Here is a 20,615-nt window from a genome sequence, read left to right as displayed (position 1 = left end):
CAATTGCATTGCCTTGGGTTTTTTTATCAAATTTAATACCGATACAAAACAAAACATCATCATTCACCCCTATTTCCTGCTTTCCTACTGATCACAGGTCAGATGCTACTTGCCACCAATTAAACTTGCTTATATTCATTCAGAGTTTTGATGTTGGAAGCATTTTTTGCATTTTCTGACCATTGTTCAGAGTTTTTGAAAGTCTGCATCTCGAACAGCATCATGGGAATTTGCTTTGTAATTTCCTTGGCGGAAGAGGAGGAGGGCAGCAGGGCCCCATTTTGGATGCCAGAGCAGCCAGGCATCATCAAGGGTAGAGGACACATGGGAAGAATATATTCAATTCCAGAGGGTCTTCTTAGATCTATTGACTCCATTTGAAGGAGCAGTTCCTTCGCTGCTTCAAGTTCAGCAGAAAGGTTACATGAGAGATTGAGGACAATCTCTTGCCACATTGTTGGGCTGTCATAGTTCTGCCCATCGTTATCAAGGTTACCATGACCTTGAGCTTCTATATCTCATCAGGTATCAGAGGCCTTTGACAAAAATGCCAGCATCTGTAAATTTGCCAGGATCGATACATCAAGAAAATGATTGCTGCTCTGTTCTCCAAGGTTATTAAGTATAATAACTTCTGTAGGGAGGCACAGGAGCAACAGGTAAAAGCAGTCAGTTTTCCAGATGAAAGGGCTTTCCACAATACAGGGCCGATTGATGGAACTCATGGTCCCCTATGTGCATCATCTGACATGTGTGCCCCTTATAAGAACAGAAAAAGATTTATAATCTATTACTGCTCAATTCAAGTATAACCATCAATACAAGATGATAGTATAGTGGACCACCTCAAAATAAAGATGTTGTGTGAGACTACCCTGTTTAAAATAAATGAAGCAATGTCCACTATTATAACAATAGAGGAAAGTTATTTGAAAGTGTTAAGTATTCATCTGCAATTATCAATAATTCCTCATCTTTATTCATTTTTGATTGTTAAAATGGCTCAATTTCTTGCATGAGAAATAAAATTTATTGCACCCTCATTAAAAATGATTTGCAGAAATGGGGGTTGAATTATGGAAGAAAACCTGCTGTCTACCCAGTCTGGCCTATCTGTCACTCCAGTCACACAATAATGTCAGCTTGTGAGAAATGGATGTTTAAAATGTCTTGGAGGAATATTGCGTTATTCAGTGGAAAAGGTTGTGTGTGTCTGTGTATGTGTATCATTTAATTAAGCTGGGCAGAGATTAATAGGAAACAGATTGTCTGGGGGTTTAAAACATGAAAAGGATAGAGGAGTTAGGTTGGGGTACAAGGAAATAGGTTAGATCTAACATTTGCATCTTTAGATGAGTTGAGAGTTTGACTATCAAAGGGGAGTTAGAGGGAGGAAGAAACATGTTTGCATCAGGCAGGAGTTCCTGAGGTAAATAGAAGGGGGCTATTACATTTTATTGGCCCAAAAGCAAAGAAAAGACAAAGTCACAAAAGATTTTAATTTTGGAAGGATTTGAGTTTCAAAGAGGTGTGAGAACAATGGAACCTTAGGTGAAAGGGGAATAAAGGTATTTCAGAGTTACTGTGAGGAACTTAGAGTGGCTATAGCTGGAGATGAGCAGCTGGAGCTGTTTGAGCTGTTGATTTGGGAGCTGTTAGCTCTGGGCTGGGAGGAGATGCTGTTTGAACGAGCCATCAAGCCAGAAAAGTGTCTACAAAAGGCAGTTTTATTCTGAAGGTTGGCTTTCCACAGCAGAGTGGAAGCGAGTTACATGTCATGTGGTATGCCTTTATTGAAGCTACAACAGTTTACCTTGGGTAATAACACTGAATTTCTTATGGTTGAATATCTATAAAGGAGTGTTGCCTGGAAGGTGTTTACTTGTCGGTCTGACCCAGTGGAGAGTATTTTTGGGAGAAATGTTTGTAAGACTAACCTTAATTGTGCTTCTGTGCACTTAAGTTTTCTTTTATTCTTATTAATATAACTTTTACTCTTATTTTTTAAAATCCCAAAACTGTTACTGGATCTCTTACTGTTGAGATTGGTACATCTTCTCACTTTCAGAATACAAAAGCAAAGGGTATGGCCTGTAAGCCAAGTTTCCCTCTGGGATTTGATTTGGGCAGCAATTAACACCAGCTGTCATCATAACAAGCTCACAAATAACTTTTATTTTGAGGTAATCCAATGTGTTATCATTATTCAAGACAACATTGAAGGAATGCCTGTTGAGAGACAGGACAACATTCTGGTTTGGGCAGATAAAGTGGCAAGTAACATTTACGTCAAACAAGTGCCAGGCAATGACCATCTCCAACAAGAATGAATCTAACCATTTCCCCTCGAATATTCAATGGCATTACCATCGCTAAATCCCCCACTATCAACATCCTCGCGGTTACCATTGATCAGAAACTTAACTGGATCAGAAACGTGACTAGATATAAATACTTTGCCTACAAGAGCAGGTTGGAGGCTGAGATTCTTCGGTGAGTAACTCATCTACTGACTCCCAAATGTCTGTCCACCATCCATAAGACACAAATCATGGTGCGATAGAATACTCTGCACTTGCTTGGATGAGTGCATCTCCAACAATATATCCACATCCTGTATCAATTGGAGTTTAGAAGAATGAGAGATGATCTTATTGAAACATATAAGTTCCTGAGGTGACTTGATATGGTGGATGCTAAAATGATGTTTCCCCTTGTGGGAGTGACTAGAACTAGGGACACAATTTAAAAATAAGGTATTTCCCATTTAAGACAGAGATGAGGAGAATTTTTTTCTCTCAGTGGGTTGTGAATCTTTGGGGTTCTCTTCCCCAGAGAGCAGTGGAGGCAGGGTCATTGAATATTTTTAAGGCAAAGGTAGCAAGATTCTTGACTAACTAGGGAGTCAAAGGGGGTTGGTGGTAGGCGGGAATGTGGAGTTGAAGCTACAAACAGATCAGCCATGATCTTATTGAATGGCAGAGCAGGCTTGAGGGGCTGTATGGCTTATTCTTGCTCATAATTCGTATGTTCATGTAACAACACTCAGGAAGCTTAACACCATTCAAGACAAAGTAGCTTGGTTGATTGGCACTCCATCCAAAACTTTAAACATTTATTCCCTCCACCACTGGTGCACACTGTGTATCATTTACAATGAAATCTGCACAATTACCTCCAGTCTGTGACAGGGATCTGCCTCTTATTTCTCATCTACGTGTTGCCTTCGTCAAATTAATCCAAAGGCACAATGTTAGTTTTCACATGTATGCTGATGACACCCAGCTCTACCTCACCACCAGCCCTCTCTTGATTCCTCCACTGTCTCTAAGTCGTCAGATTGATTGTCCACCATTCAGTGCTAGATGATCAGAAATTTCCTCCAATTAAACATTGGGAAGACTGAGGCTATTGTTTCTGGTCCCATTCAAATTCCACACCCGAACCACTGACTCCGTCCCTCTCCCTGCCAACTGTTTCAGGCTGAAGCGGACTATTTGAATCCTTGGTGTCATATTTGATCCCGAGGTGAGCTTCCAACCACATATCTGCATCATCAGTAAGACCAGGGGCTGAATTTTGCTGTCGGTGAGTGGAGGGTGGGGTCCACTTGCTGACGTGCAAAATGACACGGGATGACATTGGGGGGAGTCCAAGGTTGGCGGGGAGGCCAGGAGCTCCAGCAGGCTTTTGAAAAAACATGAAACCTCATCCACTGGCGGGATAAGGTTTCATGTAGGGTTTAAAGAATTTAGTAAAGTTTTAGTGAAATTTATTAACATGTCCCATCTCGTGTGGCATTGTCACATGAGGGGGACATGTTAAGGATTTTTAAATTTTTTTATTCTTAATCTTTGTATAACTTTCAGCGATCTCCCTGAGGCAGCACTTAGCCTCAGGGAGATGTGCACTTCTTCGTGTCTATGCGCAAAATAGCTCACTCTCGCATTTGGGGAATGCCCCCCCCCCCCGCCCCCCGCCCACACAGGAAGCGCATAGCGCTTCCCGGCGTGGGCGGGCCTTAATTGGCCCACCCACTTAAAATGGCAGCAGAGCCCGCTTCTCCGGCCAGGGATTAGCTCCCTGCCTGCTGAAGATTGGGCCGGGCCCACCCGTCTGACAAACACAAAATTCAGCACCAGGTATTTTCATATCTTTAACATTGCTGACTCGGCACCTGCTTTAGCTCCTTTTCTGCTGAAAACCTCATCCATGAATTTTTTTCCTTCAGGCTTGGCTATTCTAACACACTCCTGGTTCGCCTTCCACGTTCAATTCTTTGTAAACTTGAGGTCATTCAAAACTGCTACTCATGCCCTAAATCACACCAAATCCTGTTCACCCACATCTCCTATGCTCATTGAGGTACACTGGTTCCCACTTAAGCAGTGTCTCGATTTTAAAATTTTTATTCTTGTTTTCTTTTCCCTCCAAGGCCTCACCCTCTCTATCCCTGATTTAATTCACTTTACAATGATAAAAACAAAAAACTGCGGATGCTGGAAATCCAAAGCAAAAACAGAAACAGAAATACCTGGAAAAACTCAGCAGGTCTGGCAGCATCGGCGGAGAAGAGTTCAGTCGAGTCCTCATGTCCTTTCAACAGAACCGATGCTGCCAGACCTGCTGAGTTTTTCCAGGTATTTCTGTTTCTGTTTTTGTTTTTAATTCACTCTACCATTGGCAGCTGTGCCTTCAGCTGCAAAGGCCCAAGGCTCTGGAATTTCTTTCCTAAACCTCTCTGCCTCTCTACCCTGCTTTTGTCCTTTAAGATGCTCCTTAAAACCTACCTCTTTGACTAAGCTTTTAGTCATCTGCCCTCAATCCTCAAGCCCAGCCCACAATACCCAAACCACACCCAGAATGCCCAAGCTTCACCAAAAATCCTTTTGTGACTTGATGTCTTATTTTGTTTCCATACCTTATGTACATGCACAGAAAGTATTAGCCAGAAAAATGACAGTAAAACTAAAAATTTATAAAAATAGCTATAAGGAATGTTTTTCCTGTAATGCCACAGTGCTTGGATGCACCATTGCAGTGTTATGTTGCATGGTGCTTGGCAGTTTCAGGCCCACAATTCCTCATTTGCAGAGTTTTCATTCATGTCTGGTCTGCTGAGGGAAATACAATGCAAAGAGACTTCCGCATTTAGAGGAAAGAAAGGTTGGAAAGTGCATCATGTTGGCTGCCACTGGACTTCCTGGTTCACTGGATCATGGAATCATACAGTGCAGAAAGAGACCATTCACCATCAAGTCTGGGCTCGGCCTCCCTTATTCTCCACACATCCATGATGCAACATTTTATTCGCTATTGTTTACATGCCAGCCATCAACATTTTGCCAGAAAATTCAGCTATTTTCGCTGGAGGTTTAGATTGCCAGTACCAGTTAATCAGGTTTTTTGGACGGTGGGATTGAAATCTGTTAGAAGCAATCAATCAAATATTACTTTCTTTTACCATTAGTTAAACATAAATTTGAGTCAGAAATGTTTTTAGATGAACTGATGGTACCTGAAAATTATAATTACAAGTTTGTTTATTTATAGTTTTCCACCTGCTCTGGAGAAGTTATATATAACTAGTAAGCTGCCAAAATGCAGCCGTTAAAACATTTTTAATTTTCCTGAAAGAAACTTTCTGGAGCATGTTCAAGTTTCTTATGCAAAGGCTTAAATACCTCAAGGCTAGTTGCTGCCTTTTTTTTGGATAAGAGGGATGTTCTTTGGTGTGAATGCATTAACTAATTTTATTCTGGTAGTTTTGTGACTGAACTGGTTTCTTAGGGTTTGGAAATAAAACAAGAGTGGGGATGAATTTTAATTAATTAAAAAAAGAACTGTGATTCCCATGTTTAGGATTTTACTACATGTACTATTTGGTATAACTTATTCTCAGAATGTGGGTGTCTGTGGCAAAGCCTGGATTTATTGCCCATCCTGAGTTACCCTGAGAAGGTGGTGATTCAACTGAAAGGCTTGCTAGGCCATTTCAGAGGGCAGTTAAGAGTTAACTGCATTGGTTTGGGACTGGAATCATGAAAAGGCCAGACTATGTAAAGATGGCAGATTTCCTCCTATATTTCAGACTTTCATTCCTGCAAACTGCTTTTTTAAAGATTGTAGTGTACAAAAGATTTTATTTCTCATGTAAGAAAATAAACTATTTTAACTCGATCAAAAAACAATAAGGCTGAAAAATTACTGATAATTACAGATGAATACTCATCAATTTTGGATGACTTTCCTTTTCCTGCTTTAATGGAGGGCCTTGCCCCATTTATCTTAAATGTCATAATCCCTTCATAATAACAGCTGTTCGGTTATGATCTGAAGAACCCACTCAGCTGATTGTCTTTAAAGCCAATAATTGTATATTAGTCTTCGGGATTGGTATTGTTACCATATGAACACAATCGGGGGAGGTGGTGGCATAGTGGTGTTGTCACTGGACTGGTATTCCAGAGACCCAGGGTCTCACCATAGCAGATGGTGAAATTTGGATTCAATACAAATCTGGAATTAAAAGTCTGCTGATGACCATGAAACCATTGTTGTAAAAACCCACCTGGTTCACCAATGCCCTTAAGGGATAGAAGTGTGGCCTACATGTTGACTCTTAAAATGCCCTCAGTTAGGGATGGACAATAAATGCTGGCCTAGCCAGCAATGCCCACATCCCATGAAGAAATACATTTTTAAAAAGCCTAAGTTAGTCAGTGGTTATGATTATGATTCAGAGTTTAAAGTTGTTTATTAACACAATCAGCATCTTGCCCTGCTCTTAAAAGCAAATTTAATCATTGTTCAGCCTGCCAAAATACCAGTAATATACCAACAGTACTTGGACACACTGAAATAATTTCAAGGAATTGAAACATGATTAAACACTTCAAATTAAATCAGAATAAAGGGAGTTCACAAATCACAGAATTGCAGAGGGAGGCCATTCGGCCATCATGTCTGCGCCTGCTCTCCGAATTAGCAATTCACTTAGTGTCATTCTCCTTGCCTTCTCCCTGTAACAATTTTTCTTTTTAAATAATCATTTAATTCCCTTTTGAATTTCTCGATTGAACCTCCCTCCACCACACTCTCAGGGAATGCATTCCACAACCTAACCACTCGCTGTGTGAAAAAGTTTTTTCTCATATCACTTTTGCTTCTTTTGTCAATTATTTTAAATCTGCCTTCTCCATTCTCAATGCTTTCATGAGAGGGAACAATTTCTTCCTATCTACTCTGTCCAAGACCATCATGATTTTGAATATTTCTATGGAATTTCCTCTCAGCTTTCTTTTCTCCAAGGAAAAGAGTCCCAATTCCCCAATCTATCTTCATAGCTGAAATTTCTCATCCCTGGAATTGTTCCTGTTAACCTCTTCCGCGCTCTCTCCAATGCCTTCACGTCCTTCCTAAATTATGGCACGCAATACTCTACCTGGTGTCGATCTAATGTCGTATATAAGTTCAACAAACCTCCTTGCTCTTGAACTCTACGGCCAGAATTTTGTATTTCCATTGGCGATGGGCGTCATGGCGGGCATGAGCAGACAATCGGGCGGGAAGGCCAAAAACCAGTTTCGTGCCATTGCGAAATCTTTCTTTGATCGTCCACTCCACCTGTCAGTGGCAGGCTGCATTTCCCGCCGCCACATGTCAGGAAAATCATTTTAATACATCTGCATCTAAATATCAGCCCTGCTCTCCAGAATCATCCTCCCATTTATCACCCACGTCGATGGGAAAACACGTCGGCTCAGAACACTACTTGACAAGTGTGACATACAGAAGTCAACACTTATCATGAGGACATTACTCAGACTGTGGACAGCCGAGGAGCAGAAGATGCTGGAGCCCAACAGTAACGAGACTCTGGAGGAACACATGCATCACACATCGGGTGGATTCTCATGGATATGGCTCTGCCGCAAAGCAGCCCACAGAGTATGGGAAGTCACCGTTGAGGGTCTGTGTAGGGACATCAGTGTCTTGGCCATGTTCAACAATGGATAATCATCGAGGGGGTGGAGGGGAAGGTCTAGGTTTGACTGGGAGAGAAAGGTATAGTGGAGGGTGGGGGATTGAGTTTGGGAGAGGGGGGAAACAATGGTGTTAGGGAGGGTGAGGTTAGGAAGGGGGAGGGAGAATGGGGCAGAAGGCTGTAACAGTAGAGAATGCAGCAACTGAGGAGATAGGTGCAAGGGAGTAGGAATGTATAAGTGAAGGAGCTTGGAGGGGGGAAGGAGTTCAGAGGTGAGCAAAACTTAGAGGGGAGGAAGTATTTCGGAGGGGGGAAGGAGTCCAGGGGGAAGAAGGAGTTCAGGGGGGAAAAGAATCCAGACGGAGGAGCGAGTTGCGGGGAGGAAGGACTAAGGGTGGATGAAGGAGTAAAGGGGGATTTCCAGGTGGACGATCAAGGTAGGGGTCTGTGGATTGAAATAAGGGTGGGCGTGATAGGAGGGAATGGTGAGTATGAGAGAGGGCAGAGTGAGCCAGTAAGGTGGGAGGGTGAGGGTGCGATGGTAGCAATAGAAGGGACAGTGAGGGTGGTTGGTGGGGACTCGGAGGCAGACATGGACCCCGGGGGGTGGTAAGGAGGAGGTCAGAGAGGTCATTGTGGATGGGGGTGGGATACTCTGGAAGATAGGGAACATACACGTTCACCTGAACATCCCAGGAAGAAAAGGGTTCTGGTTGGTAGGTGATGATGGGGAGGTGGAAGGTGATATGGGGGGGGGGTCAATTGTGATGGGGGAATGATGACTGGGAGAGGGGAAAGAATAGGGACGCTGAACACATACTTAACAATGACCATGCTTCTAAAATCGAAAGTGAAAGGAGTCTTGTGTTGGGTGGAAACAGGTGCTGTGTGGGAATTTGATCAGTGCGTGGGTGGAGATACAGGTCAGCTCAGATGGACAACAGAAAGAGAACCCCAGCAGGCAACATTGAAAATGCTGAGGACATTGAGATTAGTGTGATGGAGGAAGGGTCCACGTGCATGGGAGAGTGCTTGCATAAGACTCTGAAACACCCTGCCACACGCACATTTCTCCCTCCAGAATCTCTCATGAGTCAGCACCTTCCTGCTGAACTACAATGTGGGGGATGCAGGGGGAAGGGCTCGTGAAGCCTATAAATGTAGTTGAAAGACACCATTACACATTATTCAATGAAAGCGAATATATTTTCAGGTTATAAAATGACAAAAGTGTTCACCTGTGCAACCACTTGTGATTAGAAATTCTTAACTTTTCTAGGCCTACCACTTCTTCTATATGCTGCCCTGACATCCACAGCAGGGGTGGAGACAGCCTATGCAATTGTTGGCCCTGTTGCCACTGATGACTTCAACATGGATCCTCTGGAGAGTTGAAGCCTTGAGGGCCCCAGTTGGCTTTGGCTGCCCTCCTGTGGGCCAGCTGCTCACTCTGCGGTGACTAAGAATGAGGTTGAGGGGGGGGTCACAGGCAAATGGGATTCAGAGGGAGAGGGCATCTGAGATTCCACAGTGGATGAGCCAGGAGTGTCCAGCTACCTCTCCTCTTCCATTTGGGTGCCCGAGGGCCCCAGCCTGACTCCTTGAGGGGAAGGAGCACCCGGAGGGACATAGAGGTGCCCCATTTCCCTCTCACTATGCCAATGCAGGAACTCACCCATGACAACCTCGATGGAGTGCAGGTCTGTGCACATCTCCACATTCTGCTGGACCAGGGTCTCCATGGTGTCTGCCATCCTTCCCATGGTGACCTCCATACGCGCACATGTGGGCACCACTTCATCAGAGAGCAGGCAGATGCACTCCTCCGACTCACGTGCCACTCTGTTGTGGGTTTCCAACAGCTCTGCATGACGATCCCCCGCCTTCTGCTGACTCTCCAATGAGTTGGAAGGCCAAATCGAGAGACTCATCATCTGACTCAGACCTCACAGATGTCTCTTCCCCGCAGTCCTCTGAGTGCCAGGGAGCTCGGCTGAACCTGCCTCCTCCTGCTGCAGACACATGCCTATGTGGTGACCCCCAGGTTGTGAACCCAACCTGCCCTAGATCTAGGTCCCACCGAGGTGCGTGCCCTTGGGTTGGTGGAGGGTGTGGGTAAGCACTGTGATGGGTCTTCCAGGCTGCTTATTTCCATCTCTTCAATGGAGGATGTGTCCTCTTGGCTGGAGGTGAGGACTTGGATGGAGTTGAGGGACTGGCTGGCTGCGGGTGTCAGTTGCTTGGCCAAGATCCCTGTGAACCAGCATTTTATTGCCCATCCCTAGTTGCCTTTGAGAAGACTAGGATTTTGCCTTGCACCTCCAAGTTGAGTTTAATGGAGTCATATTGTATTTGCTGGGGTGATTTCTGATACTAATAAGAGTAGTAACTATAGGACTCCAAATAACACAGCAAAGGACAGGAAGTATCACCTACAATTTACTCTGCGTAAGAACAACTCTCTTTACTATTAATCTGAAACAGTTCTCCCTCAGCGCATCAACACTCAATTTAAGTATAATGGATTGCAAATAGTGTTATTCAGTATAACCTAACTGTGAAAAAGTACTGTCTTTTGTAGCTTTTTATTTTTTAGTGGAATGGTTCCAATGTTGCAATATTTCCAGACTTCTTATGTTGTATTTCAATGTTAGCAGTGAAATGAATAGAGATTCATCAACTAAATGCTAATAAGAATTAGCTCTTTGATAAATATGAAAAATATTTTTCTTGACCACACACACACTATACAATATTCTCCGGGGAAAAACTGATAATACATGTAGAAACATGCTATTAAGTAAATGAAATCAATTTTCCTCACTTTTGCCCTGGGCAATGGCCTTACTTGCTACTAAGATCAGGGAGAAAGAAATTGAAGATCTGACAAGGTCACAGACCAGAAACATTAACTTTGTTTTTCTCTCCATAGTTGCTGCCAGACTTGCTGAGTATTTCCAGCATTTTCTGTGTTTATTTAAGAAAGAAATGGAGGCCTAGTTAAAACACTTCTACATTGCCCACAGATACCTGAGTCTTCCCCAGAAGGCGACAATTGGACCCATACCTACAATAGGCACAGGTCCATCATGCACACCGTGCACATGTATGGAAGAGAGAATTCCTTGCCTCCCAACACTTTCTCCTGCATCAACCTAGTTGGGGTGTACAGATGCAAACTCGTCACAAGAAGCTGGAGATGTTTTGTACCAAAATCTCACTCTAGAACAGAGAGTCTAAGAGGAGCCTGACAGAAAGATAAATAGGTCTAGAAATAAAAGCCTCTGGTAGCTCAGCAGATCTTCAGGCCTTGGGCCTTCTGACTGCTGTTGTCGAGCAAGGATAGCAGTTGCTGGTTCCACAGACTCACAGTTACAATGTGCTTCCCTCCCGTTTTTGCTGGCACAAGACCCTGCAGGGCACCAATATTGCACCATTGAGCCTGGACAAGTACATTATACTCGTAATCTGCTGCTGTACACAGCCAAAGAAAGATAAACAGAAATATTGGCCCCAATATGTTTATATGCCTGATATAGCAATAAAATAGATGATCAAATACATGGCAACATACTTTAGTGATAGGTGATCTAGAGTCTTTTGTCTGGTATCTCATATTGGTACAAGAGTTGCATAGATGGCATATATGTCCTGTTTTAAATAGCTGTAATGGGATAATTGCAAAATTACACAATTGCAGATATTTCTGGCCTGCATTAGTTACAAACAAGGTTCCTATCAATCATGTGAATTCTTAATTGCATTTAAATTGCTATTGAAGGTTTTTGCTTACATCAATTGAGGGAGTTGGTAAATGCAATGGTTTCCATTAGGATGCCAGGTTGTCTTAAATATGAGTTTCTTTTCTACTGCACATTCTGCCCACTTTTGCAAGTTGCTGGCAACAATTACTGACTTTTCACAAACTGCAAGACTGTGGTACAATTGGAAACTGATGAATATGGAATCAGAGCTTACTGGTTGAAATGTGAAAATGCTTTGTATAAAACAAATAACTATTGAATTCAACAAAAATCTTAGTAAATAAGTCTTACACTCCGTAAGTAAATTTGTACTGTAGTTAATTTATTATTAATGTTATTAGGTATCAACAATTCTGTATTGCACCAATTTTGTGATGGCAGCAAAATTAAGGCAACGCTCACCCATGGTGCAATAGTAGAGAGGTTGATGTTGCAAGATTTTGTGAGACTGGCCTCCCCTTCTAAGCTTAATGGGCTTGTGGCTAGATCCAATAGAATAAAAAATGCAGTGAATGATCAGTAACTATTCCATAAGAACATAAAAGCCTAAGAAATAGGAGAGGAGTAGGCCATTTGGCTCGTCAAACCTGCTCTGCCAATCAATGTGATCATAACTGATCTGATTGTGGCCATAACTCCACTTCCAGCCTGTCTCCCATAACCCTTGACTCTCATGTTGATCAAAACTCTGTCTAACTCAGCCTTGAATATACATAGGTCAGGATTTCCTGGTCGGTGAGCGGGGGGCAGGGCCCGCTCGCCAATGCGTAAAATGACGTGGGATGATGTCAGGTGGAGCTCCCAACGTCAGCCCGCACCATTTCATTTTTCAGGTCGGTGGGGTCTCAGCCAAATCAGCTGTGTGCCCGCCGACCTGTCAATGGCCTCAAAGTAATTGAGCTAGTTAAATGACCTGCCCATCCTGAAGGCTGGCGGGCAGGTGGGAGCCCTGGCAGGCTTCAGAGAAAGCATGAAACCTCATCCATGGGCGGGATGAGGTTTCATGTATGTTTTCAAAAATTTAGTACAAGTGCAACTGAAAGTGTCACATGAGGGGACATGTCAGGGAAATTTTATTTTTCTGTTTTTAACATTTTTGAATTTGGCACCGAGCTCCCTGAGGCTGCACTTAGCCTCAGGGAGATAAGTGCGCTCTTTCACGCGCATGCACGAAAGAGCGCACTCTCGGATCAGGGAATCCCCCGCCCGCACAGGGAATGCATAGCGCTTCCTGGTGGACGTCACGCTGAGCGGGTCTTAATTGGCCCGCCCATGTAAAATGAAGGCTCGCCCCCAATTGTGGGCGCCGATTGGCGGCACACCTCCAAGCGCCCGCTCCTGAACATCCCCCCTGATGGGGAGAAAATTCTGCCCATAGCCCCCAATGGTATCTGGGCCAGGAAATGTTAAAGATTGATGACCCTCTGAGAGAAGAAATTCCTCCTCATCTCTGTCTTGAATAGGAGACCCCGGATTTTGAAAACATGGTCCCCCAGATCTAGAAGCCCCCACAAGCTCTTTTTTTCAGCACATATCCTGTTAGGCCCCCCCCCCCAGAATCTTGAATGTTTCAATAAAATCACCTTTCATTCTTCTAAACCCCAATGTGTATCGGCCCAAACTACTCAACCTTTCCTCATAAGACAGCCCCTTCACTCCAGGAATCAACCTAGTGAATCTTCTCTGAACTGTATCCAATGCGAGTATCTCCCTCCTTATGTAAGGAGACCAGAACCGTACACAGTTCTCTAGGTGTGATCTCACCAGTGTCCTGTGCAGTTATAACAAGATATCCATACTTTTATGCTCTAGCTCTCTTGTAATAAAGGTAACATTTTATTTGTCTTTCTAATTACTTGTTACTTCCATGCTAACATTTGTGATTCATGTACAAGGGCAGTCAGATCCCTCTGTACTGTAGCATTCTGCAGTGTCTATCCATTTAAATAATATTCTGCTTTTCTACTCTTCCCACCAAAGTGCGCAACCTCATACCCTCATTGTTCTTGATCTCCCAAATTTTTGCCCAGTCACTCAGCCTATAAGTATCTCTTTGCAGAATCTTTGGGCAAGATTTTCACTGAGTTGTAGAAACTCTGGGGACTTTTAAAAATGGAGGATTGGCTCACATTAAGAACATCACATCACCTCTATTTCCAGCAGATCCCATTTTTGCCAACTGGGGAAAGGGAATGGGGTATAAAGTGCTTTGGTGCAAATTGTGAATCAACTGGTCCATTTAAAATCAGTGCATAGGACAAGCACATCCATTTTTTGCTCCAGGAATGGACTCAATGTGGATCCATGACTTTATAATGCAGATGTCAGTGCTCATAAAGGGCAGCTAAGGCATATAGAACTGTAAAGTGTTAATTTATTTAAATCCCCTGCTCTTTAAATTTTGCAAATGACTGCCTGCCTGTACCTATGAGAGTGAAGAATATGTGTTCTAGCAGCTTCAGTAGGTATTTGTTGATAAAACCCTAATCACTTTCCTTATAGCATTATTGCAGTTTGATTGCTTTGACAACCTGTCAATTATCACAGTGGGGGCAGGAAGGGGTCATAACTTCACAGTTTGATTGACAACTGCAGGATGTTATTAAAGGGTGAACTGTCTATGTTGTGGGGTTATGAATATAACTGTTTGTTTTTATATCAGATTAAGTACTTGAGGGGATTTAAATTATTGAATGGGTTTTCATGAATAAGTTTTTTTTAATACAGTGAAGCCTGTAATAGATACATAGAACTTTACTTCATCTCAGCATGGCTCCTGAGGTCTGCCCATTGTGGATACTGGGTGAGTGGGCTTGGGGGGATGTAAGGGCAAAGGGTGGTTGGTGGATGGTCATGAATTGGCACTAAGTTGGCATGGGGCAAAAAGTGGCCATAGGGATGAGTCAGGAGCATGGGTTGGCACAACTGGGATAAAATCCCAGAGAACCAAGGCCGGCCTTTTAACCTGTCCACCTCAGCACTCAGCAGCCTCTCTGGCCTGCTCCGATCTACTTCTGGGGGTAGTAGGCCCGACAATACCCTGCACCCTCACCCCGCAAATGCAAATCGCTCTACTCAGGGCACTTTTTCCCAAGGTCAGATGCACTGAGCCAGGAAACCCCCGACTCGAGCCATCAGCCTCTAAAATGAAAACTTAGCTCTTCGTGTCCTCCTCAAAACTTGCTTTCCTACACTGTCTTTGCACCACCAGCAAATTTGGCTACAACTACTTGGTTGCTTCATCCAAGCCATTAATCTAGATTGTAAATAGTTAAGGCCCCAGCACCGGTCCCTTTGTACCCCACTAGTTACAATTCGCCAACCTGAAAATGATCCATTTATCCTGACTCTCTGCGTCCTGTTAATTAGCCAATTCTGTATGCATGCCAAGCATTCCTTTTAGGTTTTAGAAAATGCCAAATAGAAAGTAATGAAAATAATTAGCCAGTTTTCATGGAAAGTCTGAAACCCAAATCCACTGTGGTCACATTACATTTAACCCACCATTAACTTAAATCTTATTACCATATTTTATCTTATCTTATTTCTTTTCATCAAGAATATCAGATCTATTTGTGCTGTGCAATGGGTGCAGTGCACCTAAATTGTGAGGTCTGAGGCATTGCTGCTGTCAGGTCTTGGACCTCACTGCAATGGAGCCAGTGTGGCACAACATCCTGCCAGTGAAGGGTACAGTAATGTCAAGAAAAATCTCTAGGGTTAAATTTTCTGGCTGCTTGGAGGTGGAGCAGGAACAGGGGTGGGCACGGGCTGGCGCGGGCCCAATCACTGGTCGCGACTGGGTCCATGCCGCCATTTTACACAAGCGGGCCAATTAAGGCCCGCCCAGTGTGAATCGTGGCTCCTGAGGACAGTGGGAGTGGGCAGGCAGCAGCAGGACTGCAATGACCACTGGGTCCAATGGTGACCCGGCGGCCTGTTTTAAAAAGCTGCTGCAGCCTTTCCAAGGCTGAGAATCACGTTCTGTGGAAGGGCTTCCCAGAACACTGCTGGTGAGCAGGCCAGGCAGGAGGGCAGGGCAGGGGGGCACTGTGCCCCTTGTTTTTCCGATGATTGCCTTGCTGCCCTCCTCGTGGGGGTGGCTGCAAGGCGGGAGGTCCTGGTACCCCAAGCTGGGAGGATGAGGCCCCCCCACATGACCCGACGTGCCTGGGAGGAGGTTGCGGAGGTGGTGAGCTCCCGTGACGTGGTGCGGCACCTGGATCCGGTGTCACATGCACTTCAATGACCTGTTGCACCCAGGAAGGGTGAGCACCATGTTGGCATTGGTCACACAACCCAGCAGGTAGCCTTTCCCCACTGGTCTCCCCCCGCACCCCAAGTCTGAGAGTGGTGACTGCATTGCATCATTGACAGCATGTGTCCTTCACTGGGGGGGGCCAGCAGATATTGCCCATGCCGAGGTCACCCTGAGAGGGAGGTGAAGAGATGGGTTCTGCTCCTGCAGCATGTGGTACATTGAGACCCACATTACTGTTTTCAGGGCAGCCTGGAGGGTCTGCACCTAGGCGCAGTGCTGGAACTCCAGGACATGTCCAAGTTAGGGTGATGACATGCTGGGAGGGGAGCTTCAAGGTGGCGTGGCACCGATCGACCTGCTGTTCTCTGTGTTCCATGTAGTTGCACCTCCTTGCTATGGAAGGTTAGACCGTGTGGTGTCTAATGTGACGTAGGCAGCATTTGGTCAAGGGGGTGGGAGGACAGGCCTAGCATCTTAGAGTGAATGTTCGGCAGCAGTGGGGTGAGGAGGCACTGGAGCCCTGCAATGTCTCGCTCTGGTTGGGGTGGGCTGTCTGCAAAGAGAGTCCAGGTATAAGTAGCGCTAATCAATGCTCTTCTCTCCTTTTCAGGAGAAGAATGCACATAATGCCGCCGAACGGGTGAGGACTGGCGGAGGGCCGGCACAGTTGGCAATTCTTAGCTGCTTCAAGCAGGAGGCCCTAGCTTTGGAGAGGTGCCATTAGCCCAGGTCCACCAGTGTTGGTGAGGCTGGGGTGCCAAGGGCAGGTTTGTTTGCCCAGCAGTGAGGTCACCATTGTTCTCCCAGCAGCCATGGCAGTGCTAAATGTTCAGTGATTGAAGTTTGAAATGTGACTTGACGACTGCTTATGAAAGGATGAGCGCATAATGATCCGGGGGACAAGGATGCACAGTGACATTGTCTCCACATTAACTGATCCAATGTCCTGGTTCTTCCTTTCAGCATCAGCGAAGCAGGGCCTGGAGGAGGAGCAGCAGAGGCCCTCTCTCATACCTGAGGGCCCCAAAGTCTCAGCAGCGTCTCTGCCAGGCAGGCACCAGCTCACATACTAGCACCTCGGTGGGAATTAGAATATCCTGGGGCACAGCGGGGTGAGGGCACTTCACAGTCACTGGAGGAGCTGGCAGAGACAGAGTGCCCATGGCGCCAGCAGACGGAGGACTGCAGGGGACCAGGCACATGCTCAATTTGTGCATGATGATGTGCCTCTGGAGTTGTCCGCGACACAGCATTTGAGGAGTCTATGTGGACTATTGCCAAAGCAATGAGCCTTATGTCCGAGCGCCATACATCCTCCATGGAGAGATTGGCGACTCTCATGGGGAAGCTCCTCCAGGAGACCCATCAGGGCATCCTGGGAACGCGCTCGGACAAGCAAGCCCTCACATCGGCATTGACATCAGCTGGTCAGTGCCAGTGTGGGAGATGGTCTGGGCACCAAGTTTCCCAACTTGGTGCCTATCCATCCATAGTGAGCAGGGAGGTCCAAAGTGACTTCACGTCAGCGCAGCAGCTGCCTGTCATCTCTGCGGGTTTCCCTCAGGGCGTTCCAGATGAGGGCTGCAGCTCCTTCGTCCCACTGCCAGGGATCATTGCATCTGGTGAGGCTGCGACAACTGGGGAGATGCCAGCTGTGGAACTGGCAGCTCCCTCCCAGGCGGGGCCAGCACAGGCTCCACGGGTCAAAGGACGACCGCCAAGGTCATTGAGGCCAACAGGACAGCAGAGTCAGCAGGATATCTCAGATGCCACTCCCAGCGAGGAGTCAGCACCAAGACGTAGCACCTGAAAACGTAAATATAAGGCACCTTAGGCACACCATGGGTTTATCACCGGTGCTTTTGTGTTGGCCCACAATGAGGTCTTTATGAGTTGGTGTGATTTTTAACACCTTTTTCATTTTGTTTCATTAAGTTTCTTTGGTTGCAATATTAAATCTAGACATGTCACCATGGCTGAGGTTGCCTCTTTTGTTTTGCAGGTGGATGGTTTCCAATAATGTAATCAGTGCTTTGTGGGACATTCAGCTTTATTAACAAGGACCATAGTTAATGTTCCTAACATGGCAGATTTTGCACTTAGGTCTTGAATATGGAGCATACAGCCCAGGCTTGTCCTGGAGGTCCATATATAGTGTGCTCGCTGAAGGTTCATTGGATTAAAGCTTCCCGCGTGTCCCTGCCTCCCTGGAGTATGTCCGGGTCAGCGTCAACCCCTTCAGCATTTCCCTGTGCATGCTCATCCTCGGACTCACTGCTGGACTCATTGTGTGCATCCGCAGCCATTGAGTCTAAGTCGTCATTGTCCACAGCATCCCCCCCCTTTCCAGCGCAAGATTATGGAGAGTGCAGCATGCAACCACTATCACCGACACACGATCTGGGGGGTACTGGAGTGCGTCTCCTGAGTGGTCCAGGCATCGGAAGCGCATCTTGAGAAGACCAATGGCTCTCTCCACCACAGCTCTTGTGGAGGCGTGGCTCCTATTGTACCTCTGCTCAGCTTTTGTTCTTGAATGGCGGAGAGGTGACATGAGCCACCTTCTGAGGGGATAGTCCTTGTCACCCAGCAGCCATCCATCCAGCCAGGCTGGAGCACTGAAGAGCCCCGACACCTGGAAGTGTCTGAGGATGTAGGTGTCGTGGAACCTGCCTGGGTACCTTGCACAGACTTGTAGAATCTGCACCTGTGATCACACACTATCTGCACGTTCATGGAGTGGAAGTCCTTCCTGTTGACGAAGGCGCAGGGCTCACCTGCTGGCACCTTGATGTGTGCAGTCTATTGCACCCTGGACACGGGGGAAGCCAGCAATAGCTGCGAAGCCTCTGGCTCGCTGTGTCTAACTTGCCTAGTCCCAGCAGAAATGGATGAAGGTCAATGAACAGAGCGTCTGTAACCTGCTTGACACAAGTGTGGACAGGATTGGGAGATGCTGCAAAGATCACCCATTGACCCCTAGAAGGGACCAGAGGGCAGCTGTGACCTATAGAGCCACTGGCATGGGGTGCCCACCCACACAGCTAGCGGAGATCTCAGGCCCAATCATCTGACAGATATAGCTGACTGTCTCCCTTGAGAGACGGAACCTCCTTTGGCACTGCACCTCAGACCTATTGAGGTAGCTGCTTTGCTGCCTGTATACCCTGGCAGCAGGATAGTGATGTCTTCTGCGGCCCTTTCTGCCTTGGACTACCTCTTGGCCCTGCACCCCTTGTGCCTGGGCCTGACCTCCCAAAGGTGGCTCCCCTGGAGGCTGAATTTGCACTCCTGGCCTCCTCCCCCTTCTAGCCCTCCCTTCCTCCTAGGAGGAGGTGCCTCCAATGGAGAGTTCAGCTCCCATTCCCAGGCTAAGGGAAGGCTTCCTGAAACATGCAGGCCCAAAAAAGATTCCTCACTGCAGAGTGCTGACCTGAAGGTTGTGAGTCCAGACCCAACAGCTGGTATGCGTTTTTAAGTATTGCAGATCACACAGGCAAGTATCAGTAACTTTGAAACATCAATATTTGACAGAGCACACTCACGACCCCACTGAGCCCTCTTATCCCGCAAGTGGATGAGGTTTATACAAACATGTCCTACCCGCCTGCCCATTGCGTCCTCGTGCCGACTCGAAGATCACACGAGCCCCGAGAAATCGCCGTCAGTTGGTGTCTCATGGGCCTTAAGTGGCCCGTTAATTAATGGTGGGCGTGCATCGGAGATCAATGCGTGCCCGCCCAACAAAATATCGTGATGGCGCATGGTGATGTCGGGACGCTCGTCCGATGTCATCACGCATCATTTTATATTTGGGGCCCAGCCCAGCACAATAATGGGAAAATTCTGCCCCTAGTGTTGCAGTGGCCCTCAACTAAAAATCAGTGCAGGGTTGGATTGAAATGGAGGGGATCAAGACAATGTGGGAACGGAGTCTGGGGCCATTGACCGAGCTGGGCTAGAGGTCAGGATTAGATTAGGGATATGGAAGTTGCAAGGCAAGGAGTCGCAATCAGGAAGGGGAATGTGGTTTTGTGGGTGACGGAGGTTGGATCAGGTTGGAGGTGGTGCCTGGAAGTGCAGGATTCAGAATCAAGTCTGATCCCTAGAACTGTGGTGCTCAAAGGTGGCAGTCAGCTTGGGAGCCTGGAGTTACCAGAGTTGGTATTGGGTTGGGGGCTAGTGGGTGAACCCAGTGGTTGAAGGTTCTGGGGTCAGGAGCAGCACCAGTTGGAAGAGTGGTTAAATATGGACTGGAGATGAACAATCCTGCATCCGCTTGCTCCATATTCAGGTGAGCTACTTGTCTTCTTGGTTGACTGGCAATCTCCAGACTAGATGACCCTGAGTTCAGCTTGTGATGATGATGGAGATGGATACCTCAGGGAAAACCAATCTTGGAGAGGGGTTCTGAAGCTGACTTCAGGCCATTTATTTGCACACAAAGGTTTTAACTCTTGCTTCAGGTGGAAGTAAAGGATGCCTCTCGTTATTCATCCTTGTACCACACTATGACACTACCAGACTTTCTTCCAACTGTTTTAGGAACTCAGGGTGGGATTTTCCAGTCCCAGCTGCCAGTGGGATCTTCTGGTCCCACTGT

At 46.1% G+C, this 20,615-nt stretch overlaps 1 protein-coding gene across 4 annotated transcripts in view; it reads right to left on the bottom strand.

The window, feature by feature from the left end:
• LOC121282125 (bile acid receptor-like) overlaps positions 1-20,615 on the bottom strand; it is a 187,439-nt gene that overhangs the window by 75,707 nt on the left and 91,117 nt on the right. The window lies entirely within an intron of this gene.

Source organism: Carcharodon carcharias, chromosome 9 (genome assembly GCF_017639515.1).
Source record: "Carcharodon carcharias isolate sCarCar2 chromosome 9, sCarCar2.pri, whole genome shotgun sequence".
Classification (NCBI taxonomy): domain Eukaryota; kingdom Metazoa; phylum Chordata; class Chondrichthyes; order Lamniformes; family Lamnidae; genus Carcharodon; species Carcharodon carcharias.
The sequence above is the reverse complement of the archived record's forward strand: the minus strand, read 5'-3'. Positions and strand labels throughout refer to the sequence as shown.